Raw genomic sequence first — 7,202 nt, 5'->3', positions numbered from 1 at the left:
GCCCAGTGTACAGGACAGTACCATGAAAAAAGACATACAGGCTATATACTAAGTAACATCAGTGAGATATCTGTAAAGACAGATAAATTAGAAAGCAAAATGGACAATTTTAAAGAGGACTGTAATAAACAAGTTGAAGTGCTGAGTGAATCCCTTAAACAACATTCATCACAAATCTCGAGTATAAAAGAGGCAATGTCTAATTTTGCTGGAAGATTCCTTGAAAATGAGAATAACACTAAATTTCTTCTAAAACAAAACAACTTATTTTGGGATAAAATAGAAGTCTTAGAGAACAGAACTAGAAGGAATAAAATCAGGATTTATGGGATTCCTGAAAAAGAAGAGGGAGACAATATAATTCAATTCCTTAATATCTGGCTGCCTAAACTTAGAACCTGCCTGAAGCTTTTTCCTTTGGCATCGAAAGGGCACATAAATCACTTTCTAACTCATCTTAAAAAAAAACACCTTCACCAAGGTCAGTGATCATAAGATTTTTCTCAAGACAAGATAAGGATTTAGTCTTAAAGGCTGCATGGGCTGATTATCCAGTTAAAATGAAAGGAAATACTATAAGATTTGACAATGACTGTCCTGCATTAGTGATGTCCAAGAGAAAAGCATGTGTGTCACATGTTAAAAGCTTAAAGAAAAACAATATTAAAGCACAAATCTTGTTTCCAGCAAAAATAAGGATTCACCTTCCAGAGGAAAGAAGATTTTAACACCTTGGAAGATGCAATAGACTTTATACAGGAACAATAAAATCCTAGAAAAAAACAGAAAAAATGGATTGGAATCTATCAACTTTTTTGAAGAAGAGATAGTTTGTTAATAAAAGAGAAAACCAGTAAAAAACTGAAGGACAAATGAAAATCAATGTATTTCATGGTTATGAATTCTTCTTAATTTAAAGAAGTACTTGAGTACTTATGAACAAGTGCTGAATATTACTTTTTACAAAGTAAATCATTTATTTATTTATTTATTTCTCTACTTCAGATGGTTACTAGTTACCTTTTTAAAATGTGAGAGGTTGAGTCTTTCAGTTATATATCAAATTAAAGCCACATATTTTCACTTAGAGTTTAAAAGGTTAAACTATTCATCTTATTAAACATTAATCATTATTATGATGACACTTAAGTTAGGTGGCACACTTCATGATGTCTTGGCATAGTTGAGTAATGTACTATTAAATATAATACAGGAGGCAACAAATGACACTAAAGAGGCATGTTAAGTTACATTTTGGGTTCTTAAAGTGGTCCAGTAGTGTGCTACTGATAGTATACTTGGCTTGGAATATCAGCCAGGAAAGACATGCTATAGTATAAATAAACCATACAAAAATATAGATCTTAACATATATAAAGTTACTATGGGAATGGCATCAAATAGAATAACACTCAGACTTTTACAAGTTTATATGCTATGTCTCCTTTAAAAAATGACACTCTGCTTTATATAAACCATCTCATACAAATAGTGCTTGCTGAATCATTAAATGTTATTTCTTTTAGTGCAATGGCTTTTTTGGTGCTTAGGATACTTTGATATTTTTTTGGTGTTTTGGGGTTTGGGGATTGGTGTGTGGTGTGGAGGTGGCTTGGATTCACTTGGTGGCTTTTTTGTGTGAATTGCAACTGCATGGATTGTTCATTTTCAAGCCCTTATCATAAAAACAAGCTTGAAACAATTTAGAGTCATGAGACTTTTGTGATGCTGCAAGAGTTCTAAAATTTTAGAACTGTCCAGGTTACTTCTTCCTGTGTAAAATTAAATATTCATAATATTTGAATCATATGCTAAGATGTCAATGAATACAAGTTAGATAATAAGCAAAAGACAGTGAATTGCATTGTAAACCACATGTCAGTAATTAAATAGTTCTGAAAGCTTGCTACCGATAGTATACTTGACATACAATAGTAGCCAGGAAACATATTTTGCTATAAACAAAGTTTAAAAAAATATATAGTTTCTTACATGTATAAAAGTTATTATTGGAATGTTATCAAGTCAGGAAATCCTTCTATGTGGCACACCTCATCACTAAGGGCTTTTCATCCAGAAAAAAGGAGGTCATTGTCCCACTGTACTCATCCCTCATTAGACCCATTAAAGAGTATAATGCCCCATTTGGTATGTACCTCACAAGACATCTGCAACAGCTGGAAAGGCTGCAGAAATACCTCACTAAAAGAATCACAGGCATAAAGCAGATGCCATATGCTGACCATCTAAAAAAACTCCAGCTATACTCTGTGGCATATCGTCTACTCAGAGGTGATCTCTGCTTAACATACAAGGCCATGTCAAACCCTGAGCTGTTGGACATGCTCCACTTAAAGAAATCCCAATCCCTCAGAGCCACACGCTCCAGGGATCTAAACCTTATCATCACAATGAACAAAACATGCTGGAGGGATAGGTTCCTGACCCAGAGACTCCCCAGACTCTGGAATAGACTGCCCATACATGTCACGCAGAGCGCCTTATTGGCCCTCTTCAAAAGGAACCTTGCTGATTGGATGGGAGATAGGAAATTCACCCCGAGGATCATGTCAGTCGCCCTGCTAGACAGGGGCCCAGAGAAGTAAATATTGTGGGAAGAAATTTCCAGGGAATTGTTATGGCTAGGCTTGCATAGGCCTTAGGGCCGATAGCCTAGTACCAACCTATGAACCCATGAACCTAAATAATTAGAGTAACATTCACACTTTTGCAAGTTAAAACTGGATAACATATAACTGTCATTCTTTTACTGCAATTTTGTATTCTACATCGCCTTTAAAAAATGACAGTCTGTTTTATATTAAACATCCCATACAACTAGTGCTTACTGAATCATTAAGTATTATTTATTTAAATACAGTAGCTTTTTAGTGGTTAACATACTTTAGAATGTTTTTTTGTTGTTTTTTTTTTTTTTAGTGGTTTGGAAGAGTTTGAGGAATTGTTGCATAATGTAGAGGTGGCATGAAGTCACTCGTGAATGTTTTTGTGTGAACTGTAGCTGATAAATTGTTCATTTGCAAGCCCTTGTCATGACGACCAGCTTGAAGCAGCTTAATTACAATCATGAGCACTTTTGTGCTGCATGAGTTCTAAAATTCTAAGAATCGCCCAGGTTATTCCTTCCTGTCTAAAAGTAAATAATCATAATATTTTGAATCATATGCTAAGATGTCAATGAATATAAGTTAGATAATAGGCACACTGAGAATGGCTATAAGTTAATTTATTATAATAAAACTTAATAAAACTTAATGCACAAGTGCTTTCCCCCTGCCAAGTGCAGGGCTTTTTCAAGTAGATAAAACAAACTAAAAGTCATCTGTTTAAATGCCCTTAGCCTTCTAAAAGGCACCAAATATTTTTAAAGGTACTGGCAATGAGGTCTGTACACAATTAACAGAAACAGTAAGTTTTCAAAACCTAAGCGACTGGATAAACTCATTTAAAAACAAAAGAGACTTATTTTGTGATACACCTGAACGGAACAACGTTATTGCTAACCATGACCATTCTGTAGCTATGGCTTCCTTAAAGGAAGGAATTAGGGACTTGGAAAATAAATTGTTTAGAAATAAAAATGTTAACTTTGACATTATTTATTTTGAAGAATGTTTAAATAAGCGCATTGTGCCACAGGGATTACGGGTTTGTAAATACCTAGAAGGTTTTTTGTACGATAATGACATGATTCAAGCATTTAATAAAGTATTTGATGAGTGTGGTTTTAAAATGATGTATTTAATGCTAACATTTTCTAAAAAAAAAGGTAGAAACTTTACTAAAGGATGCTGAGAGGCTAAACAAGGCTATTAGAAATGATTTATTATTCAAATTTTACAAAGATGTTTATGAATACTGTTTTATATGTGTGGATAAGAAATGTGAAGATGTTTGTAAAAGAAAGCAAAAAAAGTTAATTAGAGATTTAAAACAGTATAGGGACAACAAAGCTTATATATTTAAAGATAGATTAAATAGAAGCAATTTTCATGAAACCTTGAACACAGTTGGAGTAAATGTTTTGGATAAAAAGCAAAATGGGGGATTAGTGAATGTAGATATAAGTGAAGGTAGCAATATATGTGATCCACATGAAGGCAACAATGATAGTGAACCAACTTTTGAGTTAAGGACACCAAACCCGTTGGATCCTAAAGTAGGTCTAGATTTTATTGCACACTCAGCTGGGGGAGATGATGAAGATGTGAGTGAACAGGATTTTTCCACAGGAAAAGGGAAAGGGAAGAATCAAGGAAAGACCAAAAAGAAGGGGAAGGTATAGCAACTAGTGAGGATGGTGTGACTCTATCCTAAAATGGTTTTAAGATATTCAACCTGAGTGGGATTGAGATTAAACTGGAACATTTTCAATTGTTTGAGAAGGGTTTTAAATTTGTTCCATCTTGGGGTTTTGATGTATGTGACATTTTGATAGAACTAAAACAATTTGTTAGAAAATTGAACTTTGCTTTAATATTTGAACAGCAATATAAGGCAGAAGAAGTTAATTTCAGGAAAGCCATTACCTACAACCCACCCTTACACCCTGCGCTACAGGTTTTTGAGGCAGTATGTGCATCTGATATATACACATTTAGTACTGACAAAAACATTAGAAAAATGTGGATATAAACCCAATCTAAATACTAAGGAGAAGGAAATATTGGAAGAGTTAATGATGGACAAGGAAATCATATTATGAGACCAGATAAAGGGGGGGGGTTGGACTTAGTGAACGCCATTGACTATTCAAGTAAAATCCTGGAAATGTTGAGTGACACCAGTGTGTATGTGCCAGTATTCACAAATGAAATAAATATTTCATATAGGAAAGTGGATTTAGCAATAGAGGAACTAATGAACTAATGTTGGAAAGCAGATTAGATCAGAAGGTGGGGGGGATACTGCAGATAAAGAAACCCAGGATTGCTTCATTTTTTTGGTATCCCCAAGATCTGTAAGAGTACCACCAACCCTCCATACACACCCATTGTCTCCGGGGAAGAATCAAAAACTTACCCTATAGCCACTTTTCTGGACCATTCCCTGAAACATATAATGAAAGACTATGAACACCTACTGAAGGATTCCTGGGATTTCCTGAGTAGTTTAACACCAGAAACATATGAAGGGGAAGTGTGTTTTTTGACCATTGATGTGGTCAATTTATTTTCATGTATACCTGTAGAGGAAGGTTTGGACATGTTCTTTGCACTACTGAGTGAAAAGGGCCCTTCACTCAGGGTGGATGTAGATGTATTGGTGGAGCTTATGAGGATAGTATTGGAAAACAATTATATCTACTTTGATGGGGAGACCTTTAAAAAAATTAAAGGCATAGCTATGGGGGCAGCATGTGCCCCCATATACACTAATTTGGTCCTCCTAAAGTGGGAAATTACATATGTATTTGGGTCTGTTTATTGGAAATATTTTAAATGATATCGTCATTTTTTGGATGACATGTTTGTAATTTGGGATGGGCCTAAGGAACCTTTAAATTCATTTATAGATCACTTGAACTCTCCCACCAGTTTTCTGAAGTTCACATATAAATTTGACCCCACCAGGACAGATTATCTAGATGTGAGATTGGAAAAATATGAAGGACGGTTGAAATCTAGGATACACCGAAAATATACATTTAGTAACTCATACCTCCCATACACTAGTGCACACCCATGGAAGCAGAAAAGGAGTATAGTAAAAGGTCAAATGGTTAGGGCCACCAGAATGACCTCAGAGAAGAAAGATTTATTTTCTGAAATTTAATTACTAGCTGGGTTTTTTAGAGCTAGGGGTTACCCAAACAACGTAATAGAAAAAGTGGCCATGGAAGTTGTAAAAGGATGGGGTGTTAAATACACCTCCCTGTTAGGAGACACTCAATACAACCATAAGAGTCATCAGGGTACTGAACAAAATTTTGGAAGGGACTAGTGATTCAGTATAGTAACTTCTCAAAAGAAATTAAGAGTTTAATTGAGAAAAACTGGAAAATGTTAAAATTTAATCAAGACATTGTACATAAGTTAGGTGAAACCCCTCGATATGTCTTTAAAATAGGGACTAATCTAAAAAAACTCTTTGAGAAAAATAAAAATGAAACCAGGAAACAGGGAGTTTTTGGGACTAAAAGGTGTTTTAACCAAGGGAAGGGTATATACCTTTAAAAGCATTTGTCACTTTTTAGAAGGCTAAAGGTATTTAAACAAATGACTTTTAGTTAGTTTTATCTACTTGAAAAAGCCCTGGACTTGGCAGGGTGAAAGTGCTTGTGTATTAAGTCTTGTTAAGTTTTATTATAATAAATTAACTTACAGCCGTTCTCAGTGTGCCTAGATCATTTTTTCCACTTGTGGTTACTAGCATCTACAGTCTCCACTGTTCTTTGGTATAAGTTAGATAATAAGCAAAAGACAGTGAACTGCATTTTAAACCATTTGTCAGTTATTAAATAGTTCTGAATGCTTGCAGTATACCATACGTATAGTTTATATACTAGCCTATAGAACAACACTTCTAATAAAAATTTTAGGATTGTGTTTCGCTGTAGTCTGTTTTTAATGATAATAAAACTTAATATTACCGAACAATTTATTATGGGAATTTTGAATCTTAAAAGGGAAGATTTTTCAGATGTTTGCTCAGATACTGTTATACATAACATTCAAGGAAAAAAAATAGGACTGATTCTGCCAGTAGTACTAGACTAAAGAGTATCAAATATATAAGGGTAAATATAAATGTTCTATTATATAGCACTGTACACTAGGATTATAGCTAAAATATGGAACCTAGGAATATAGTAATAGTACAAGACATAGTACAGAAACAGAAATAGAAAGAGACCAGAATAAATACATATGTATATAGTTAATGAATACAAAGATGCTTACAAGGGTGGGAGGTTGGCATAGTGGTTAAGGTATTCAACTTATAGACACAATGTGCAGGGTCTGATTCTCCCAGGGGGTCATTTGCTGAGCTTGGAATATTCCACAAGGACAGTTAGCCTGCTACTAACCTATGATCTACGTACAACTTTACACATAGTAAAATATATATATAAAATCATCTGCCCTAAAAATTAATAAATATGAAAATAATAACTGACTTCCTTCCTATACTAGACCAGGGAGATAATGTGAGGTACAGGGAAACATGATTGTAGAGAT

This window comes from Protopterus annectens, chromosome 17.part0 (assembly GCF_019279795.1).
Source record: "Protopterus annectens isolate FY-2018-M chromosome 17.part0, PAN1.0, whole genome shotgun sequence".
NCBI lineage: Eukaryota > Metazoa > Chordata > Ceratodontiformes > Protopteridae > Protopterus > Protopterus annectens.
The sequence above is the reverse complement of the archived record's forward strand: the minus strand, read 5'-3'. Positions refer to the sequence as shown.